General features: G+C 38.3%; 1 long non-coding RNA gene across 1 annotated transcript in view; it reads left to right on the top strand.

The window, feature by feature from the left end:
• Nucleotides 1–8,098: 8,098 nt before the first annotated feature.
• LOC141110741 (uncharacterized) overlaps nucleotides 8,099–25,079 on the top strand; it is a 34,846-nt gene continuing 17,865 nt past the window's right edge. The window contains exons 1-2 of the long non-coding RNA XR_012236330.1: nucleotides 8,099–8,429; nucleotides 23,646–23,742. This is a non-coding gene — a long non-coding RNA (uncharacterized lncRNA). The remainder of the gene's footprint in view (nucleotides 8,430–23,645; nucleotides 23,743–25,079) is intronic.

Genomic DNA, 25,079 nt, shown 5'->3' with positions numbered 1-25,079 from the left:
AAGGCGGCAGGGTTTCCGGTTTCCTGAGCAGCAATGTATGGGCATGATAATTGGGCTTTATATAGAGGGCAGTGCTTGGCTTTTTGCACCTGCCAAAATAAGCCAATAACTTTCTGTTGCTATTCGGGAAAGTCGATGCTGAAACCAATAGCAAGAAAAGAGTGAGAGAGAGGGGAGAACCAATAGCACCCTTTGCGTTATCCCATAAGGGTCCCAAATATGTGCCCCACCCACCCCCCCACTCCTAAACATTTACCTGGATCTTGTCACTGTTGCAAAGCTATCTCAGCTCCAGCACCACTCCCCTGACTTTCTGGTCTCACAGGAGAAATTGAGGGCAAAACCATAGTCTTCTGCTGCTGTCAGTCAAACTTCTGTGAGGAAGGAACAGGGGAATGGCTTGCCTTTGTTGTGTGCTACTATGGACACACACAGTCCAGCTCAGGAGTAAAAATGCATGGGTGCCTCCTTAGCAAGCACCCAGAGAAGAGGGGAGCAGACAGCAGCAGCAGGGACTGTCAGAAGAGCAAGTAATGTACCTTTTTGTGTACTATCGTTGCACAGAGTAGGTAAGTATAGCCTTTAGTATTACTATATCCTTTAGTATTACTTTATTGGTATATTTAAAAGACCAAAAGGTAGCAAATTAGGGTAGTTCATTGTTTGGGTTTATATACACATTAATAAATCCTAAAATACTTTTTTAAATATGCTAAATGAGAGCAGGCTGATATGTTAAATGCTAATGCCGCGTACACACGACCGGACTTTCCATCAGAGTAGACTCTGACGGTCTTTCCAATGGAGTTCCGATGGAGTTCCGCTGAAACGGACTTGCCTACACATGATCACAGCAAAGTTCATTCGTTTAGATTGTGATGACGTACGACGGGACTAGAAAAAGGAAGTTCAATAGCCAGTAGCCAATAGCTGCTCTTGCGTCGTTTTTGGTCCGTCGGACTAGCATACAGACGAATGGTTTTACCGATAGGAATTTAGTCCATCGGAAAGATTTGAAATGTGTTCTATTTCTAGGTCCGTCAGAATTTTAGAAAGAAAAAGTCCCATGAAGCCCACACACGATTGGAATGTCCAACGGAATGATTCCATCAGACCTTTTCTCCTGGAAAGTCCGGTCATGTGTACGCGGCATCAAAGAATGTAAATCATGGTACTTATCCATATCCACAAATAACAAGTGAAGAACCTGACCTTTCACTGTAAAGGGAACAAACTATTAGTGCTTTATTGAGACCTCTTTAATGCCACAAATTTTTTAAATGAGATCAGGTAGAAAATCTTACCAAAAAACCTTTTCCTCACCTTTTTGAAGATGAAAGAACAAATGTCTGCAATAGATTAATATTTATTTATTTGATTATTGAACTCTGTTCTTATCTTTGCACATGCATGCCCTCTGTACTAGGAATGCATCTGTGTAAAATATTTATGGGTACTTATAAAATGTATAAAATTGATTTAGTGCACTCACGTTCATCAATTTATAAAATATGTGAATGAAAACCATAATTATAAGTCACATCATTTACAAATTATTTTAACTGTCATGCATGAGCTACCAGTTTTCTAGAATCTCAGCTATAGGTCGTGTGATTTCTTGACATTTTAAAGCTGAACTCTAGGCAGACACATACTAATAGCAAGAAATGCCGGCAACATGATTGCTTCTTCTTACAAATCTTTATTTGGCACTAACAACAGTGCTACATCTATAGTGCTAACGCGTTTTGGCCGGAGCCTTCCTCATAGCATACATACTAATGCAGTTCTATCATCATTATTACATCATTAAATTGTGTTTTTTTTAAATAACAGCAGTATAAGTACCTGAGTTTGACCTAGTTTCAGCTCTTGCAGTCCCTGTGCAACAGGGCTGGAGTGTAAGAGGAAGAAGCAGCAGAAGAAGACAATCAATTCATTTAAAAGAGTGCTGATAGGAGAAGAGACCCAGGTGACTGAAAGCTTCACTAAATACTCTGCTGCTTCTAAAAAACTGTCAAGTAACGGGTTGAAAACAGTCCAGGATGACCTTGGCTCTTAGGAAGTGGCTTGAATGATGCTGGCCATCAGAAGGTGGGCATCTAGCAAGAGAAAAATTACAGTGGGGAAATCTCCAAACTAAAGTTGAATATTGCAACAAAGCAGCAAAAGCAGGTTTTGTTATTTTATCTTTAAATAGACTACGTATTTTTGATATTGTTATTTTTGACCTAAGTTCTATTTTAACTAATGTCCTGTTAAAAGATGTCTTTATTTCTAAATTGGTTACTGTGTTTCAGTTAGAAAGTTTAGCCCAAATATCTGTTTACTAACTTTACTAATAAACGAGGGATTTGTGAATTATTCCAATGAATGGTCCTTATAGGCTGTAAGTGGTGAGCTTCAATGTTGGCTCTGTCTTCTCCGCTTAATCCACCAACTGAAATCTGCCTTGACTTAAATGAGCAAAGGAAATTTGAAGTATGTTCCAGGATATGTGGCGCAGTGACAAAGAGTCATGTTACTAAAGCTGACTGTTTTCTAACCATATGGAGCACTTCTAACAGACACTGCACATGATGCAATTCACAGAGTCCCCTTTGTAGCCATATACAAAGGAAAAAATACATTAATACAGTTGTCCTACCTATCTGATTAATGGTAAACTTCCCTAAAATATGAAGATTATAATTTTCTTAAACACAAAGAACAGTTTATTTCAAATTTCAGAATAACACTGTACATTTGTATACTGAAATTTATTTTATTTTTATATATTGAGAACCAGAGCAAAGGTCCACATGACATGTCATTAATAATATCTACCATACAAACAAATGTCTTACACAACCTAACAATTATAGTGTGTAACTAACAAACATTGGTCATTATGGTATATATCAGATTTTCTGGAAAAAAAAGTAAAAAAAGTTTAAAAGTCTATACAGCAAACAGTCAAATTCTAAATTGTTTTTGAAATCATGAATATGATTGTGTCAGAAACCATGAATCAGACTGAGACAGAGGTACAGTTAAATCACACTTGTTTAATAATAATAATAAAAAGGTAAACCAAGTAAACGTAGTCAAAACATAGCCAGAGTTCAGGAACTGGAACGGATAGTCAGACAAGCCAAAATGTCAGGGAACCAGAGATGCACGTAGTAGAACAGCAAGCAGGATCTGGAGCCAGAAGGAATGTCAGCCAAGCAAGTCTTTAACAGGAACAGAGGAGGATAGCTCTAGAGATGTGACCAAGGCGAATGCAGAGATCATCTGGGCTGGACGGCTTAAGTAGGCAGGACTGACGAGCAGAATATCATCAACAGGTGAGTCACTGTGGAGAGAAAAGAGCTGGCAATTAGCCGAGAGCTGAGGGGCCAGCTTTGAGATGGAAGGGCTTAGCCCAGCCCTGACAGATTGTCAGCCGTGGAAAAATACTGAAAAAATGATGGTACTGCCATTTTAGGTATACGTAAACCCAAAATCACATTTTTGCTATGTTTGGCATAAGGCATCACTATATACAGTTTTCTTAAGCAAAATATTTATGATAAATCTGTTGCAAAGCTTCTTACTTGGAGTAACAACACTTCCTGTTGCAGGCTGCCAACACTAAAGCCGGCCATAGACAGATCGAAATCCAGCAGATTCAGCAGGTTCCGGCTGAATTTCAATCCATCTATGGGCAGTCTGGTTGTCTTTTTCAACCGACTTCAGTACAACCAGCCTGTCTTTTTTTTCATCTGATTACTGCTGCTCATCTGAAACCTCCCGCTTTCATAATACCATAGCTCATTGGGAGGGATTGCCCCATCAACACTGAATGTGTTGATGGGGGAATCAAGCAATTTTCTTTCCTTCAACCCGTGCTTAAAGACTTCCGTTATCCTGACATTGACGTCATATGATCGGTGGTGTGGTGTGTCACTCTGACTCACCGCATCTCAGATCCTGGTAAAGAGCCTCTGACGGAGGCTCTTTACCATGTGATCAACTGTGACCAATCACAGCTGAACACAGTGTGAACAAGGAAGTTCCAGTAATCGGCTTTCCTCGGTTCGCACTGGCAGGGAGAGCCAATCGGTGTCTCTCCCGTCAGAGGGGGGGTTGTATGCTGAAAATCAGCACATTGATTATCAGCGCAATCCCCATCAGATGTGCCTACCACAGCTGCAAATCAGTGCCCATCAGCTGCCAGTCAGTGCCCACCCAAATCGCCAATCAGTGCCCATCAAAGTTCCAATCAGTGCCCATCAAAGTGCCAAACAGTGCCCCATCAGTAACGCCTGTTAGTGCCCTTCAGATGCCCATCAGTAATGCATGTCAGTACCTCCTCATCAGTGCTGTCTATCAGTGCCATCTATCAGTGCCCATCAGTGCTGCCTATCAGTGCCCATCAGTGCCACCTATCAGTGACCATCAGTGCTGCCTATCAGTGCCATGTATTAGTGCCCATCAGTGTCCATCAGTGACACCTATCAGTGCCACCTATCAGTGCCACTTATCAGTGCACATCAGTGCTGCCTATCAATGCCCATCAGTGCAGCCTATCAGTGCACATCAATTCTAAATATTAGTGCCTCCTCATCAGTGCCCATCAGTGCCACCTTATCAGTGCCCATCAGTGCCGCCTCATCAGTCCCCATTAGTGCAGCCTCATCAGTGCCCATCAGTGAAGGAGAAAACAAAATTTTATAACAGAAACGAAGAAAAACTTTATTTTTTTCAAAAATGTCAGTCTTTTTTAGTTTGTTTAGCAAAAAAAAAACCCAGTGGTGATCAAATACCACCAAAAGAAAGCTCTATTTGTGGGAAGACAATGATAAAAATTTAGTTTGGGTATGGCTTTGTATGACCGCGCAATTGTCATTCAAAGTGTGACAGCTCTGAAAGCTGAAAATTGCCCTGGGCAGGAAGGGGGGAAGTATTGAAGTGGTTAAAGGAAAGAAAATTGCCTAATGTATGGGCAGCTTAAGCTGCTGCCTTTCGAATACCAGATTGGCAGCCCAACAGTTAACTTGAGGAGTACATGGGTGAAAACACGCTACCAATTGAGAGGCAGTAGGTTAGTGCCATCAGTATGTAACAGGAAATGCCAGTTAACAAACTTTTCAACAAATGCAAAAAACTGCTTAAGAAAACTGTGTACAGTGATGGCACACATAAAAATGTGTTTTGGGTTTACATACACTTTAAGACGTGGTATGATACGGCTTTCACTGATGCATTGAATAGAACAAAGACAAATATTATTGAATTAGGTTCATAAAAGAAATACCAGAGGTTGCTCTATCATTTGGAACTCAAATGTATTGTATGGCAACATGGACATACTTTAAAGTAAATCTAAACCCAGTCACCACAATCTGGTACAAATTGTAGTATCTTCATACTTGAGGTGATTGTAGCCGCATTAGTGCATTGTGACAGAGAAAATTGGGTACTGTCCGTGAAACTTTTGTAAATCAATACTGCTTGGACCTTGAAGAAGGGGACACATCCCGAAAGCTCGTCCATGAAAAATGACTGTATATGTTAGTATCTTCATAAAGTTTTTAAAAATGATCTGAATTTTTTTTAATTCTAATGCTTTTATGTATATAATACATTGTAATCCTTCCATGAAGGTCCTTGTTCAGGCACTTCCTGTCATGGGCTGACAACTGTCTCCCAATTGTGCACCTGCATTATCACTCTGTAACAGGCACTCCCAACAGAGACTACCATCTACCATGCTAACATATTTCACAGGCATGATCCACGATTACTGTGTGTAAAATGGTCAAAAGCAATGATGTGCCAATGGTAGAGGGAGTGCATGTAGACATGAAGTGGCTAAAAGAGGCTGCAGGAGATAAACAATACTGTACTGAAATACACCAAAAGGATGAAAATGGTGATACTATAATTTTTAAAAGAAAAAAGATGATGGTTTGTTATGATACACATTGGTTTATTCACTTTTGTCAGCAGTCACATCGTCAATAAATACAAGAGAACCAGTTCCATTGGCAGCCATACACGCCCACGCCATGACACTACCACCAACATGCTCATCCAATAAGTGTTTAGATCTACTTTAACTATAAAGGGGTAAACCACCAGAAAAAATATTATATAACTACCTATCCTTCACTTGTACATTAACTGGGATCCATTCATTGTATGAAAGCTAATTAAATAACAAATTAAGCTGGCCATGGAGAGAAAAAATATGAAATAATACATACCAGACCCTCATCAAAAATGGGTTCCTCTCCCAAAATCTTTAACAGACCCTTCAGATCTGGCATGGATTTTGGTGTGCAGAGGGGGCATGAGAAATTAAATAAATTCCAGACCCTTCAAATCTGGTGCAGGTTTTAGGGGGGACTACAAAAAAAAACAGAAAATTGTGTGGGATCCCCCAAAATTATTTACCAGACTATTTGGATTCTAAAGAGAACCACACTCAAAAAATACCAGGCATTACCCTAATCCAAGCATGCAACCTTGCAGGCCAGGAAAAGGGAGGCGATGGTGCTGCCACCTCTCATTAACCATACAAGGCCACTTGCCCTCAATAAGGCTCTCATGGTGATGAGTACAAGGACCCCTTCCCTACAACCTTGACCTGGTTACTGTGGAGGTTGTGTTGGAATCTGGAAGCCCCTTTAAGATAAGCAGGACCTATTTACGTGAATTCACAAAAAAAATAAAAATAAAATTACAATAGTAAATAAATGCTCAGAAACATTTAAAAGGTATTTTATAAAAAAGAAATAATAAAAGCCTCAGAAAAAAATATCCAGCATTGCAAATTCATTGTCAATCCTGTCATCCAGGGATCTAGATCCTCATCGATCAGAGTAAAAGATGCCCACTGATCATCAAAAGCAAAAAAAATACCACACATCCACCCACCTGTCAAACTCTTCATCACTAATGACAGCTCCCTGAGCTGTCATGTGAAACATAAATAAAGGGATGGGGATGGTGGCTGACATCACATAATTTGGTCTATGACCATGGTCCATGTTAGCTGACATCCCACCCTCTATTTATATAACCAGAGATTACCTACCAGCAAATTCATGGGCCAATTAACGTCACTGGTTGCTAGGGACTCAGCAGACAAACGGCCAAACATGCTGAGCTCATCCCTAATTATGGAAATCAGTTTAAGCCCCCAAACAAGCAACCATTTTTTTTTGACTGTTGACTTGACTGTTGACTTTTCCCAGGAGAGACATACCATTTCATAACTGGTGCAATAGTGGTGAAATTGACCTCCTCAATTGTAACTTTTCACAAGGTTTTCTGATGGATGATGGAGAAAGCAGTGTGTCTGTGTTATTTTATTTCAAATAAATCTTTTATACCTATTCCTTTATTTAGGTTTGGTTTAGTAAATATACCTATTTTCCTAGTCCACCAAACTCTGACACTGCTTCCTGGCTATCAAAGGTGTGGAAGACTACAGTGGGCCATTAACGCTAGTCTTGTTTCTATGATGATGTCTAGGCTGGTATTTTACATGGAAAAGGGGCATGTTTAAAAAAAACAGTAAATGTCTATTTTTAGTGGTTTACAAATACTAAGAAAATATAATTTGCTACCAACTCTTTTATGTGTCATTTCAAAATGAAATCCAGCCTTCAACTTACTTACTTAGCTCAGTGGGCATTCCCTTTAGCAAGTTAACAGTCTATATTCCTTTAGTATTACATTTATTTTGCAGACAAAGCCTAAACAAATACTTGTACTGTAGATAGCATGATGCTGATGTGCACAAAGGCCTGCATTGTACAGTAAATTATCATTTATTAGAAAACAGACCGGAAATAAATTATAAGGTAGAATGAAATTGAAAGGGTAGTTTAAAGGTTTAAATGGCCTGTGAATAACAGCAACATTACTATGTGATTAAAAAAAATGATAAAACACGTTAATAAAAGTATTGATGCATTCTCAATCAAAGATTCAGAGCTGATAAGCAGCTTTTGACAAGTGATACTTATAGGATGTGTTGCATGTCTTTAGATGTGTGAAAGTAAGGAGGGGGCAGAAAGTGAGTAGAGAAGGGGGGAGGGCACCAAGGCTTCTCTTTCTTTTAGGAGAATGTCTGACATTTAATTGAGGTAAAATAAATGTTCTTATCTCAAGTCACAATGGACATTGCCAGTGGCAAAACCAAGGCTTTTCTGCTTGTACATTAACTTCCCTGTCCTCTCTTTGGATATTAACCTGGACAATATGCCTTGAACACATCAAAGGAGATGAGTGATGTTTTATTGCATTTCTCTTGTGGGTAGCTTAACAGAGCTTTCAAGTGTTCTTTGGTATACCGTGCTTTTGCAAGTTATTTTCTGCTGTGGATTTCTGGATGCTGTACCAGCCCCTAGTAAGATGTGACTTGAATTCCAATGAGGACCAGGCTTAGAACAGTGAGTATTTTGGACAGAGATTTCTCTATGAGTTTTGTTTTTCTTTTTAGATCCTGTTGTTTTTTTTTATTATTATTTTGTTTTTTTTTATTACTTTTAGTTTTGGTGCTTGGTGGTTCTTGCACATAAATAAAGAAATAAATGGATGGTCTTTTAACATTGCGATTGAATTAGAAGTGAACTGGCAGTGTATGAGAGTTTATCTGATTTGGGAGATATATACAGGACTCATCAAGGTGACAAACTGCATCAAGGGATTTAGACCTATCACTGTGTCCAATCCTCCTATCGCCTACTGTTTGAAACTAGGCTTTGAAATATCAGCACAGTAGCTGCAATGATCCCCAGATCCTCACTTCTTAAGAGCTGTCTATGAAACAAATGTGAAGTGGACCATCCCTGGTCTGAACATATATTTACAGTGGATTATTTAAGGAGGGAAGCAGGGGTTAAGTCACAAGGTCTCCTAGTTTCCCTTGGGGTTAACCTGGCTGCCTGTTTGGCACATTCAGAAGAGCTGACAGGTAGCAGGATTTGTCTAAGCAGCCTGCATGAGAGCCAACAAGGAAAGCTGAATGCTGAGGATTAGTTTTGGATTATGTTGTCAGAGAGAAACCTGATGGACAAACTGCAGAGGAATAAAATGCGTTCTGTTTCAGGAGAATTTCGATGTGCATAGCTTTCATTTTGAAGAAACAGCACCAAAAATCATTAATAATTTCCAAATTCATCTTAGTCAATTCTATTCTCAGCACTATTTTTTATTTACATTTTTAATAGTGCTTTGCTTAGTATGAATATGTTGCTATCTTATGTAAATGTTACCCTGTGACATCTGTGTGGACTGCACTGACATCGCATTACATCGCTATAATATTTTTGAAACAATTTCTCATCCTCATCACTATCTTTCTCAGAGTCCAGCATTAAGTTCTGTAAATACGTAATTTTATGGATAATTGGATATAAGTGTCATATGATTTCCACGTCTATGTGTTAATTAGAACTTTGCTGTTGTTAGGATTATATAGCAGATAGGTCTATTAAAATGTTTCCCTATTTAAATGGGTATAAACTATAACATGTAGAAAGATGAAATAAAAGTAGCAAAGTACTTCACCATAGTTCCAATTTCTTGTATCATTTTACCTGGGGACTATTTTGTTAGCATCACATAAAAATGTTTGTATATGGTGCACAAAAGTAATTCTCAACACAATGGAAAATCATTGCTATTAATGATTGATCCTTCTCTTTTCCATAGACAGGGATTGATCCAGCCACTATAAAATTAATTCAGGTTAAAAAATCATGTCAAGATTGCTGGCACAGAGATCATCACAATGACAGGCAAATCATTATCTTTGGTGAATTTGCTGGGTCTTAAGCTGGCCATGGACAGAGAATTTTTTCATCTGATCTGATGAAAATATTACTTTTGCAAATTATTATAAATGGTATCAACATTCAAAAAATAAAAGTTGCAACAATTTGTCATTTTTAACAATTTTCCTGAAAATCGATCATTGTTCCGATTGTAAGTTCTAGTAAAGTAGCTAATGTTGTACATAAGTCACTGATACTCCATAGCCTCACACTCTGAGATCTTCCACAGCAATAACATCTGCCATTAATGATCCTTTGACAAGAAGTACTTTGGGGTTGATTTACTAAAGGCAAATACACTGTGCACTTTGCAAAGTGCAGTTGCACCATGCAAGAGCAGTTACTGTAGAGCTTAGTAAATGAGCAGAAGCTCTGCTGTCTTTCATCATCCAATCATTTGCAAGCAAAAATGCTGTTTTTTTTTTTTTTCCTTGTACGTGATTGGGTATTCTTTGCAAAGTGAAGTTTTGCCTCATTTACTAAGCTCTGGAGCAACTGCACTTACAGACTTTTTGCCTTTAGTAAATCAACCCATTTGTGTCTTGCTGAAAAATTAATTGACTCTGCCAGTTTGTTGCTCATTTTGTGATTGTTTTTGCACACTAACCTGACGTATTTTTACCACCTTGGTATCAAATCTCTCTGTATAAAAGTATGACTTACTGTACTTATTGAACACGATATATATTTTTTATATATATTTTCCTACATGGTTAAGGTAATTACAGTTACGTTTGTGCACTCTTGTAACAACATAGTTAGGCCCGAGAGCTTGTCCTGAAAACGTAATTGTTAGTGCACATAAAAAAGTATTATGAACTGTACTCAACTGTGCTTTTGCATATTTTCCGATAAAAGTTAATTGCAAAAACTACATACCTGGACAACAAAAATTTAGTTTAGCAGGCAAAGAAAATATTTTTTTGCTGGTCAGTACTGGGGGCCAGTAATTTATGCCACAGCAGGTCAAGGACAGATCTTTAAAACCAGGCATTGGAAATTAGACATAGGTGGTATCTACAGTATCTCACAAAAGTGAGTACACCCATCACATTTTGGTAAATATTTTATTATATCTTTTCATGTGACAACGCTGAAGAAATGACACTTTGCTACAATGTAAAGCAGTGAGTGTACAGCTTTTTCAGCATGACACAAAGGGGTTGATTTACTAAAGGCAAAAAGACTCTGCAGCAATGCTGGCAGCACTCATACGTCTATTTCCCAAAGACAACCTCTGGATATGACGCTGAGCACGTGCACTCAACTTCTTTGGTCGACCATGGTGAGGCCTGTTCTGAGTGGAACCTGTCCTGTTAAACCACTGTATGGTTTTGGCCACTGTGCTGCAGCTCAGTTTCAGGGTCTTGGCAATCTTCTTATAGCCTAGGCCATCTTTATGTAGAGCAACCATGCTTTTTTTCCTCAGAGAGTTCTTTGCCATGAGGTGCAATGTTGAACTTCCAGTGACCAGTATGAGAGAGTGAGAGCGATAACACCAAATTTAACACACCTGCTCCTCATTCACACCTGAGATCTTGTAACACTAAGAAGTCACATGACACCAGGGAGGGCAAATGGCTAATTGGGCCCAATTTGGACATTTTAACTTAGAGGTGTACTCACTTTTGTTGCCAGCGGTTTAGACATTAATGGCTGTGTGTTGAGTTATTTTGAGGGGACAGCAAATCTACACTGTTATACAAGCTGTACACTCACTACTTTACATTGTAGCAAACTGTCATTTCTTCAGTGTTGTCACATGAAAAGATATAATAAAATATTTACCAAGATGTGATGGGTGTACTCACTTTTGTGAGATACTGTATAGTAGGCCTTAGTGAATAATCTGATTGTCACAATGTTGAGAACATAAGCCTAGTATACATGGGCTGAATGTTGGGCGGCATCAGTCGGTTCAATAGAAACCCACCGACATTCAGCCCTTGTGTATTGCAGCCTGCTTCTGTCAAAGGTGCATTACCGAAAAAGGTTTGCCTATAGGCTCCCGATGGCTGAGAGCGCTGACCGTAGTGTTCTGGTAGGGGGGACCGTCCCCCTGTTAGGACACAATAGAACAGCAGGGGACTAACTATCCAACATTAGTACAGCGTCTCCTCCTGAGCTATCAGTTTTTTTTCATTCAGCCCTGCTGGGTTGAACGAAGGAAAAATACTAGTGTGTATGAGTCTATAGAATGAAGATCTGTTCAGATTATGCATAATCTTAGCTTGAGTACGATTATGAGCTTTTATGTATGCTGGTACTCACAGAGCACCGAAAGCCATCCTGCTACATGTTCTGCTCGGTGCAAGTGGCAAACGGGGTAATCTGGCTGGTCTCAACTACACTGCTACTAGGCTTTAAAGAGCCCGAGTTGTAAACTCACAGAACTCCACTCAGCTTTCAACAAATGAAGGAGCATGAAGGAGAAAGGATACTGGCCCTCTTTGAGTTCTTATACATATAAGCTACTAATTACAATCCAGCTGTAGCCATAAACATAAAAGGACGTTGTATGTAATAGATTAGTTTAGTGGCAAGATTCTAAATTGATGTAAACAGATTATAAACTGACCGGACACATTACAATCTCTTCTTTCAAACTGTTTTCACATTATGTTTTTTAACTGTAAGATATTTTTATTTTCATGCATAAATCATATCAAAATTTAAAAAGATATTACAACCGAATTGTAACGTAAGTGGACAACTTTGTGCTGCTCACACATGAGCAGATCTCGATCACAAAGAGACTGGATATTTTAGTGCCCCATACTACAGATTTGCAATAATACATATGTATTTTCATCAACATAAACAGAAAAATTCAAATATTAGATACCAGCCTCCTTTATACTCCTGCATAGTAGAGTCTACACTGGGAGGGTCAGCATTTTGCGCCAAATAGGTGCAACTAGTGCATTGTGCTGCTGCTACTTATTGTCCAATTAGCAGACTAGAGCAGCCTGGTGACTAAACCGTATTGCTTAACTACAATGGAGAAAAGTAAGGTCACTGACTTAGCTAAGCTATCTGGCCTAGGTAACAAGCGTGGTTGAAGACAATTACAAAATTTTGACAGGTATGACCATTCACCTTACATGTTTTTCAACTCACACCTAGTAAGCTGCAACAGTTTTTGTTTGGTGATATTTAATCTGTACATTTCCTGCAATTTGCACATTGTGGCAAAGGCTGGGGTGCTGCACATGGCATGAGAGAAATGTGGGGGCTGTCATTGCTGTCCTCATTCTGAAAACACCAGGTACCTGACTGACATTTGCTTAAGTCTATCTGATACATAAACCTGGAAAAAGCATGTAGCATATGAGTGTCAGAAAAGTGGCAGAATTCTGTATTTTGTACCTGTTCCACTTTAGTAGCTAAGAAAGTATTGATGCTAAAGCATTAGCATGACAGCCAAGCATTTTTAAAAAGAGTTTTCTTTAGTTTTCCTTTTAAAATCCATATCTTCGTGCTATGGTGCATTTTGGTGCCCTTCATTTTGAATGGCACCCCGACACAAATACAGAATGCACCTGCCCTACAGCACACCACAGTGCACAATGTGTGCTGCAGTGCAATAAAAAGAAATAGATCAGGAGGGATTTCGGCTGTGAAAGGATCCTTAAACAATCTTATGAACAGGATGAAGCCAGCATGGTCTTTAAAACAAGGTTTCCTAGAGAACCAAAGAGATTGAGATTTTAGCTCATGTGTAGCATCTTGGTTCAAACTATTTACACGTATCCATTACTTGAAAATTTCTAGGTGGGCTGATGCCCTTTTTCCCCTTTAATTAAAAATATCTGACTGCATTTACAGAGCAATTCAAGTTCCTAAATATACACTAAAATATTCACAGTCACGCAAATTAAATATATTAGGCTAAAATGATTTACTAAGATTGTGCCTTATAATTTATCTCCTCTCCTTTCACTTATCACATTCATGTGCTCCCTTATAGTATAAATCAGCAACCGAATCTCCCTTATAGTATAAATCAGCAACCGAGTTTTCTGAACTAGATGATCTCAGCATTTGAAATAATTTATATGTCACATCTATGCCAAAAATAAATAAATATAATGTCAGTAAAATAGGAAGCTGGGAAAGAACGCAAAACCTTAAGTGCACCAAGCTGTAGCCTAAAATAATATATATTTATTAAGCATGACAATTAAAGTAGACTGCTATAAATTTCAAACACTTTAATAAATCTGCCGAATGTAATGGATAAAATTGAATCAAAATATAATAGTAAAAAATGCTCTTAGAAATGGGCAGGGATAGAATTCCTGAGCTAATGCAGGTCATCTTTCCTGTCTGTGCTCTAGAAATTATAGTATAATGTAAATTTAGGGAAACTGGCAAAATCAGATTGTCCCATAATATTTTTCAACCACATGCTCTATTTTAATGCATGCATTCAAATCCTTTGCAGTAAGAGCTTGCTGAATTATAGTGCAAACAGAAGCATTCCTCTCCATGACACATCTGGCACCTAATTGAATGCCAACCCAACACTATCAGGCTTGTCATTTTACAGTGAAATGACCAAAATAAAAAAAACAGAAAGGGTAGTAACTTATAGCATCCAATCAGAATTCCCCTTACTTAATGCTAGAATAGCATTGGCTGGATTATTGTGGATTGCTATTGGTACTATACTTTGCCCTTGGACTGTTGCATTGGACAAGGTAACCTTTGTAGTAAATAAGCTTTACTGCAGCATGGGCAACTTGGTGGAATTTTTAACATATATTTTCTCTATAAGAAAAATATACTGAGTATAAAGCAGTGGAAAAGAGGAAATTGCTGAGCCTGAAGAGGAGTAATACAATGCTTTATAGACTTTATACAAGGTACAGTATATATACTGTACATAGGTCCAAAGCGATTGGTGAGTTTTGTAGTAAATAATCTTTATTGCAGCATGGGCAGCTTGATGGAATTCTTAACATATTTTTTTTTCTCAATGAGAAAAAGATACAGAGGGGAAAGGAGTGGAAAGGAAGAAATTGCCAACCCTGTAGAGGAGTTATACAATGTTTTAGGCCTCTTTCACATGGACGGCTGTTCTGCTGTTGTTAAAAGCATGTTTTCTTATTTTGAAATTCCAAGACTCCAGGTACAGCGATCGCTTGCAGTTGTACATTGCGATTAGCTGCATTTACTTGTGTTTACATGAGGCTGCGTATAGCTGCGTTTAGCTGCGTTGGAACATTCTTGCCATTTCTGATGTGCTTCCTGTTTTTCTTTCCTCGTTGCCACTGCTATCTGCAGGTGAAATAGTACACTGCAATTACCTGCAGTTATGTGCAGATAGCTGCAATAAATCTGTCCTGGATGCAGTCAAATTTATTTTTTCTAACCACACAAAACCCCATGTAACAAAACCGTTACTAAATTCAGTGTGTGAATGGGGCCATAGGAAAGCATTGTCTGAGTTTAGCTGCGGTAGCTAATTTGATCTATCCGCAGCTAAAAGCTGAATTCTATCCACCCATGTGAAAGGGGCCTAATAGATGTTATACAACGTACAGTATATATACTGTACATACATCCAAAGCGATTGGCATGTTTTCATCTAGATGGGTGAAAAAAATGGAGGTAATAGTGGGTTAATTATACCTTGGGCCCAGGTCTGTTTTCTGTTCATGGGTTCAGTTTAATGCAATCACACATAAGAGTCATTATGTGTTTTGCTTCTACCATTTCTGGTCTAAAGACTAGCAACACTGAAATTGAGTTACTATGAATAGTACCGAAGTAAAGAAACTTTTTTAGCATCTCCATGGACCCCCTGCAGTTTGGGAACCAGGACATCTCTTGATCTACCCTATATCGTAATCCACCACAAATTGCAATGTGGAGATATTAGACTTGTGGAATAAGAAAGCATGGACACTTGAACATTTCCACAATTGTTGGGGCTTTCTCTGGCACTAAGTATAATATATTATAGTTTATATTTTGTGAGTTTAAAAATGTATCATTTTTACTGTGATATTTTTTTCAATGAATTTGTAGATTTATAGATAAAGCAATTATTTATTTTTTTATATTTAGGGAGATATAGTTGTGAAATAAAAGAGCATTGGTTACATTTTCAAGAACACATTTTTAGCAAAGCAAGGAAACATCTACTAATGTTTTTATTACTGTATGTGCTTTCCTGTCCTGGTGATGATTGCTCCCTCCATATGCCAGCAGCATATTCAGCTTTTTTAAATTTCGTTTGCAAATGATTTGGTATTCACAGTGAACACACTTTAACCCTATTTACTAAACTAGTTTGCAAAGTGAATTTCTATGCTCTTTTAGGAATTGATTCCCATTGCTTCAATATTCTTTAGGACAAGTAAAACAATAAAAGGAGTGATCCCAGCACATGGGTGCTGCCTTGGGTTGTTTGTTTACAAGCTCCAGTGATGGAAGTCGGGTCCTGGGTATTGGTCAACAGTTGAAATGTTTGAAAACTGCATGCTTCTTATCATCCACTATACTATACAGATTGCAGAAGATTGACAATTGTAGTTTAAAGTGCACTTTACACATACGTGCCCCCTGTGATACCTTATACCGATTGGAGTGCATAAGGCCATCTGTCCTTCACTGTATACAGGATAGTAGATTTTCGCTCAAGATCATGCAATAACTTTAAGTGTCCCTTGCAATAATTGGGCAGTGCACCTAAAAGGAAAGTAGGATTTATTTGGCATATCCTGCACAGCAAGTTTAATCAGATTGTGAATCATTCAAGTAATCCAATAATTTCTGCAACTGGCTTAGGAAGTAGCAGTTCCCGCATCTTTTCACACTGTAAAAAAAGATTTATCAATAAATGTGTAAATAAGAAGAGACATAGACGCCGGCTTGATCAGCCTAAATTGAGCAATTTGCCAAATCTGGTTAAAGCAACAAGTTGACTTTATTGATTTCACCGCCACCAGCTTATATTTACCTTCCTTTGGCTCCCTCTACTTATATAAACCATAGCAAGCATTGCATGGTTCCCAGATAACTACCTTTTTTTAGTTTTGATTGATGGGGAAGCCATAGTTATAACATGTTTCTATTCCCTCTCTTCTGCCTCAATTCAACAGAATGCATTAGAAGCCATGCTCCAGCTCCAACTAGGGTTTTAAAGCCAGCAATTGACTATCATGCTGGATACTCCCAAGATGCTTAAAATGAGAAATTAAGTGTAAAATATTTACAAATTGAACAAATTATCCATAATTATAACTATGGACTCTATAACGTGCTTAGGCAAGTAATGAAAAACAGTAAGCCATGGCTTCTTGAAAATGTCATAAACTACCTGAATCAGCAATATGTGTAAGTGCCACAGTTTTACAATTATCTCAAGCTGATGCAAATCATGTATCAAGAACTATTCTACCTTTTAAAGAAAACAAAAAATAAAAAATCAGATACAAATAGGAGGAGAAGGAGAAAGAAGAGAGTGAGAAACAGCATATATGTTAACCAGTAAAACTTAAAAATAAACCAGACACAAATAGTGGAGAAGAATAGGTGTCCATTTTCACTAAGGTGGTTGTGGGTGGGTCACAATGCCAATAAGCCTTTCTAGATGTGAACTTTTCTTAGGATACATTGAAAATGCTCCATGTGAACTCATTCACATCATTTATACACTGGAAACCCAAATCAGGCTAAGCAGGCTTAAAACCAGCTTATAACGGTCTTGCTAAGTTAATGTTATCATTACAGTGTTGACACATGGCATGTTGTAGCTTTCATTTCCAAACTGTTACTAGTAATCTTTTAAGCCTATATCAGGTCAACATTTTATCAAGTTAATCTACCATGAAGATGAATTAGGCCAGTTAGCATACGAGATACTGATAAGTCTAACTGCTAGTCTTTTGTCATCTACTTCTATTTCTATTTTCATTTAGGCTCCATGCACACTGGACTTAAAAAACATTGATTCTACAGGTGTTTGACGTTTTTTTCTCTTGCCTCTAGAAGCACTTCTATTGTATTCTATGTGTCTTTGCACATTATGACTACTACAGGTGTTTTCTGTCAGGGACGTTCAGAGGCAAGCAAAAAAACCCTTCTCTATCGCGTTTTCTGGAGAAGTTTAGGAGCTGTAAAAACATCAGTCTCTCCTAAACTCCTCTTATCTCTTCTAAAGGTCAAGTTTCAACGTTTTTTAGTAAAAATGCAATGCAGTGTGAAATGCATTCTGGTTATTTTGGGAGTAAAACTTTTGCAGAGGGGCGTGTAGTGCAAAAAACGCCTATAAACTAAAATGCTTAAACTATCACAGACTCACCTAAACTTTGTAAAATATGCTTTCTATATGTGTCTTTTATGTCACTTTTTTTAAGCTAAAAACGTTGACGTTTTTTCTGCTCCTAGTGTGCATGGAGCCTTAGGACTTATTTTATTTACAAATTAACATATGTTCTATGCTCATATTCATTGATTAAATATTAAAGTGGTTGTAAATCCTGTTACACCACTTTTACCTACAGGTAAGCCTATAATAAGGCTTACCTATAGGTACCGTGAATATCTCCTAAACTTGCACTGTTTATGAGATATTTACTGTATCCGGATGTACCGACCTCATTGACACATGTGCACTGAAGAAACAGTTCGTTTGTGCCGTTTTATCAGGAGCTGTTCCGTGACCGGCGGCTCTCATGCGCAAGCACGGGATTGACGTCATTGCAGCTCCGGACAATTACACTGCCAGAGCCTGTGAACCCAGAAATAACTCTGCGAGACATGTCGCCGGTCACATCAGTGTACGGGGACAGCTGCAACAGCTTCCATCTAAGGTAAGTATTTCATAAGTATGCGATGCATACTAGCTCATTATGCCTTTGTCTTGCAGGTTTTTTTTTTTTTTTTTTTTTTTTTTTAGAGTTTACAAGCACTTTAAAGTGGTTGTAAATCTCAGGCTGGAAATATGAACAAACATATCCCTCTATCTATCTATGCTCACAAGGTGACAAGGTCTGATTGACAGGCTCAGCCCTGTTCCTGTGTGCTGTGTGAAGCGAGGTGTGTCCCTTCCCTCCAATCAGATTTCAGCTCTCCTCATTGAGCTCTGTAGAGTGTAACCTCAGGTCTCCAGCCCCTGCTTTCGTGTAAGTTCAGACAAGCTGTATAAATTCTGCACTTTGAACAGATGTAGAGAAGTGATGGCTACAGATAAACAGATACTAATGATATAGGATGATTTGTTTCATCTCTGTGTATCACCTGAGCCCAATCACTTCATGTGCGGGTATATGTAAGGGTTTACAACCACTTTAAAGAGAACTGGTAAGAGAGAAACAGGAGTTGCAATTGCTGACTTGGTTCTTAAGTTGTAGACTCTCATCTCTGGTGCTGTCATCCTGACCCTGGCTTCAATACCTGGTCAGTTATTGACCTGGAGTAAGATGTAAGTTTAGACTTTTCAGATTTCACCAGCTACCTGCTTCTTCCAGAGCAGGACCTCTGTAGGTAGTGCAGCTGAGATCAGGATGGTCTCAGAGTACCTTTAAAAATATGTCAGAACTCCACACATGCATTTCCAAAATCTGACACATTTATTTAATTTAGTCCACAATAAAAAGAACATAACAGGATGAGCAAAACAGCTATTTACATGTGAATCTAAGATCATCTAAGGCTTCTGACTGTTCTGACTGTTAGTCTCCTGATTTTTGAAGTTGGATTTTGTTGATGTCATTAATGTGCTGCTCACTGTTCTCCTTGCTGGAGAGAAAGCTGCACCTGTGGACCTGCAGTGCAAGCATATCCCTGCTTCTGATTCATTCATTTTGTGATGCAAGGGAATGCGTAGTGCCATTTATTCAATAGTGTAATTATCAGATAGAATTACACTATTAAAATAGTAAAAGATTTAAAATATTAGAAAGAAATGAAACTTTTTTGAGCATTAGTCAGCCTATAATAATAAAAAAACGAATTTTTCCTTAAAACAAAGTCCTTATATGTTGGTATGACAATTAGTCATAGAATTATTGTCAATTCAACTGACACATGCCAATGCTTATTTTTTCCTGTGGTAACATGTTTTGTAGCTTTTTTACAATTTGAGAATCCTCAAAATAAACATGAAAGGGTTATGATAATGTAACCAAGAGCGAAGAGCCTTTAGTCTAAAGGGAAAGGGAGAAGTAAGGCTAACTAAGACAAAATAATATAGCCATTCAGTTGATGCATAATTCATTTCTTTGTTAGAATAATATGATTTAACAGTGAACAAAATTGGTCAGGTTAAAATAAAGTCCAAAAAACACAAAGAAAGAAGAAGCTAGATAAACCAATAAATCAAGTGCACATTTTAATAGGGTGTTCATCATTGTAATATAAATGTCCGTTTTGCCAGACTTCATCACACTAAGTGCAGTGACAGACAATAAATTTTGCATGTGTTTACCTTAGACATGTATAAAATTTTTACAGTTGTTCTACAGCATAAAGAATGTTTAGTAAATACTGTGGGCAATGAACTTGTAAAATATGATAGCGAAAACCTGCAAATATATATCGAAGAGTTTCATATGGTGAAATCCCTGCTGACGCAAACAGATCCTTGGTAACATGGCAACAAATAATGTAAAAAATATGCAAAAAGCTTCACATACAAAATGTAACTGTATAAAGTGTACCTAAATCCAGTACATTGTTTTTGGTTTTGTATTTCGTTGGGGGTTTAGAATTATTGGGTTTCTTTTTGTCATTCTTCTCACTGAGGAGGTTACCCACTGGGGAGGTGACCAATGTCCCCAGGACAGAAATTCTAAATTTTACAGTTGTAACTGTAACAGGAATAGAGGGGATGGAGAAACCTATTCCAGTGACAACTGTCTAAGGCAGGTCATAGATAAAGCAAATGTCTTTCCTTCCATCATGGGTGGAGGAAAATTGCTTGATTTACCCATCAACACAGTCGGTATTGATGGGGGAATCCCACCCACAGCGCTATTGTGTTCTGCCAGTAAGGAGCACGGGGAGCCTTCCCGGTTAGAGAACACAATGATTAGTGTTGCCGGCTATAGCCAGCAGCACTAACCGAAAAACAACCCAACAGGCTGGTTGTACACAAGTTGATCGATAGGTCACCTTGTGTACAAGCAGGGTGCCCATGCATGGAGCAAAATTCAGCCTGTCCCTGCTGAACTGTCCGAATTTCAATCCATGTATGGCCAGCTTAGAGATGGTTAAATTCCTGGAGCAGGAATTAAGGAAAATCCCTCAATGGGAGAACAATTAAACTTACACTCTAATGAATTTTTGGTAAATACCAAGGCAAGAACCAAGTAGCATCTTTGTCACCCAATAATTGTGATGCATTTTCAAGGCTTGTTTCAGTTACAAAGTTGTAAGGCCTGGTGCTACACTCCAGCACCGCGGAGTAGCAAGCACATACACATGCTGCCTATGCTTTTGCCAATACAGTGTAAAATAAGTAAGAATATGGCCTCTAGCTTTGGGCTGCATTTGCATCATGTTTGCTTTTGATTTATATCTGGACATGCTTGTCCTTTGTCACTTTACAGGTAGTTAATGTATGTACTGATTACAGTTTGTTAATAATGTTTAATAACACTTCCACATTTAACTTCTGCTAAATATACCTGATTAGAACATGTATCATTCAAATGCATTTAATGCAACTTAAAGAAGCTCTACTATTTAAAAAGTGAAATTATCCTGTATATGACCAGATGTCATTTACATTTACCTTACTTCACACATCAGTAAATCAGCCCCACAAAGTCATTATGAATATATGCACCAGAGAATCCTCTAAAGCCACAAATAATAATATGGGCATTGCAAGAAATAAGAAATCTTCTATATTACATACCATAAGCTGCTTGAATGAACTCACCCTATACTTCCTCTGTCTCTACTACCCCTTACAGTTTTTAGTGTATTATGCAATTTTCTTTCCTTCAACCACGGATTGAAGGAACAAATAAAACTCAATTCCCCCATCAACACAGTCAGTCCCTCCCACAGTGCTATTGTATTTTGGCAGGGGGAGGTCGGTCCCCACCATTAGAATACAATGATCACTACCACTGGCAGTGATATACAAAAAGAAAAAAAAGGCATGCTGGTTGTACTATAGGTGATCAATAGATTGCCTTCAGAACAACCAGCCTGCCAATTAATGGATCTGAATTCAGCTAGTTTCTGCTGAAAGGGCTGCATTTCGTTCAGTCTGAGGCCAGCTAACAGATGGATTCATTCCAAAATGTTTCAGATTATCACCACTATTTGCCTATCTCGTGACATTATTTGCTTTTTCTTATTTACTCTGGGTATACATTAACACCCCTGGCGTTTGTGTATCCAATCACAATGACGCTTTTGTATTGATAAAAAGAAATGTTTTCAACCTCTATAACCCCAACATTTTGACCAGGCGTGGTCCTTGCTAGTTAGTTGTATGCTGTGCAAAAAAAATACTGATTGGTTTGTATTTAAAAAAAAAAAAGAAATAGTAAAATGTTCCATATTTTAATCAGTTCACCAATGATAATTTAACAAACAGAAACGTTTCCAAAGCAACAAGCCAGATATACATGTCCATGCAGGGTCCACACTCACAAGAACATTATACCTGTTTAAGTCATAGTAGGGTTGCTTTATTAAAATTAGAGCGACAAAATGAGAGCTTTTTCACAGTTTTTTTTATTCTTCAGAATGATTGCTATAAACATCAACTGTAATTTGATGCTCATTTTCTTTTTTTGTAATTTTAATGGGCCCTGGTGTTATTTTAGTATTTATAAGTGTACTGTAAAAGTTTCATATAATATGTAGCAATTGTGTTTATATTTTTTTTATTTTTATTTTAAACTTCCTGTGATTTGTATGTGGTGGATAAAAAAAACACTGGTTTGGGACTAAAACGCAATCGAAATTTGCTGCTAAAATTAGCACTCCTCTAAACGTGTGTGCAATATGCGACTTTAGGCATGTTTTTTTAGGCAGCTTTTTCCTGCTAGGAGTAAAAGGTGTTCAGAGGAGAGAATCTAAAGCCCAGTGTACATGAGTCCTAAATGTACCCACAAACACAGGATGACTGCCGTCTGATCTGGCTGATAATCCAGAACAGGAAGTGACTGTATGTATAGGCTACTGTCTGTATTAGCTGTGAAGTCACTACTAAGCAGTGTTAATTTTGGCAGCAAATTTCGATTTAGTTTTAGTCGTAGGACTAAAATGACATTTTAGTTTTAGTCCCATTTTAGTCTTTTGCAATTGTTTTAGTTTTAGTCATATTTAGTCGACTAAATCTTCAGTACAATTTAGTCGACTAAAATCACTAGTACAAACTCATTTTAGTCATCTAAAATCGAATAGGTGTAATTAAATTGTAATGCATTAGTTAACATTTCTCTACAATTTCCAAACTCATTATATACTGCTGGAGTGAAAAATCTAATATGTTATTTATTATGGAATTGCGGTATGAACATGCACTACAGACCAATGTTAATTTGGAAGTCAAATTTCAATTTAGTTTTAGTCTTAGTCTTTTGACTAAAATGCCATTTTAGTTTTAGTCCCATTTTAGTCATCTCAGTTGTTTTAGTTTTAGTTGTATTTTATTCGACTAAAATAATATTCATTTAGTCGACTAAAATGTTTTAGTCGTTTTTAGTCAACGAAATTAACACTGCCATTAAGTTGATCAATCTAATGTAAAATAGCAAATGTCTGGGATGGATTTTGTAAGCTTATCATATTATATTGTTTATTCTTTTTTATGCAGGGGGGGCTTTATATATATCATTTTACTTGTTTCAGATACTGAGGATGAGGAAGATAACACATTGACCATGCAGACAAGGGAAATCAAGCAGCTGGCGGCAGTGATGTCCCAGAAGTTGGGGATTTATACCAGGTGAGCTCCAGCAATGAGGAGGAGGATCATAAAGTGGCAGACTATATGTGGGTGCCACTAACAGGACAGGCAAACATTTTCTCTTTTTGCGTTACTTCACCTGTGGGTTTCAGGAGTGCATTTAATTCTGCACTCATGTGAGCCATACTCAGCGGACAGCAGACTAAATTCCGCTGTTGGCTGGCTTCACTTAGCCAGTCTAGGTTCTGGAGAAATCCCAACGTTAATGTCAGGATCAACCCAGATGCCTGGACCGACAGCTGACTCAGCCTCTCAGTGCCACGCTGAGAGCCTGAGCCAGCTGCTCCAGCCCCCTCCATAGCCCAGCGCTTCAGTGAGCACTGGAGGAGCAGAGCAGTGAATAGTCACCACTATGTGCTCAGAGTGGACCCGAGAACTGAGCGACCAGCTGTTTTTGATCGCTCAGTTTTCGGTATTAGAGGCGACGAGGGGCAGAGGCAGCATCGGCTCAATGCTGCATTCACCTAGGTGAGTAATAGGGATGGGCCGAACACCCCCCTGTTCGGTTTTCAGCAGAACATGCGAACAGGCAAAAAATTTATTCGAACACGCGAACACCAATAAAGTCTATTGGACACGAACGTGAAAAATCAAAAGTGCTAATTTTAAGGGTTAATATGCAAGTTATTGTCATAAAAAGTGTTTGGGGACCTGGGTCCTGCCCCAGGGGACATGTATCAATGCAAAAAAAAAGTTTTAAAGCGGACGTTTTTTCGGGAGCAGTGATTTTAATAATGCTTAAAGTGAAACAATAAAAGTGAAATATTCCTTTAAATTTTGTTCCTGGGGGGTGTCTATAGTATGCCTGTAAAGTAGCGCACGTTTCCCGTGTTTACAACAGTCCGAGAGCAAAATGACACTTCTAAAGGAAAAAAAAGTCATTTAAAAGTACTTGCGGTAGCGCCGGCAGCTATAATAAATTGTCGGGTCTCTGCAATACTCAGAAAAGTCATTGAAAAAAACAGCCTGGGGTTCCACCCACAGTGCATTACCAGGCCCTTTGGGTCTGGTATGAATATTAAGGGGAACCCCGCGCCAAAATGTAAAAAAAAATTGGGCGGGGGTCCCCCTCAAAATCCATACCAGACCCTTCAGGTCTGGTATGAATTTTAAGGGGAACCCCGCGCCAAAATTTTTTAAAAAATGGCGTGGGGTCCCCCTAAAAATCCATACCAGACTCTTATCTGATATCCCCGCTTTGTTCTCCGGACGATCTGCATCCATGGGAGGTTCCCACTGTGTGACACTTCTGTTCTTCTGACAGTTCTTATATAACTGAGGGCAGGGCCACTCGGTGACCCCGCCCCCCTCTGACG

The sequence above is a fragment of the Aquarana catesbeiana genome, linkage group LG01, assembly GCF_042186555.1.
Source record: "Aquarana catesbeiana isolate 2022-GZ linkage group LG01, ASM4218655v1, whole genome shotgun sequence".
NCBI lineage: Eukaryota > Metazoa > Chordata > Amphibia > Anura > Ranidae > Aquarana > Aquarana catesbeiana.
This window is presented reverse-complemented; position numbering and strand designations above follow the sequence as displayed.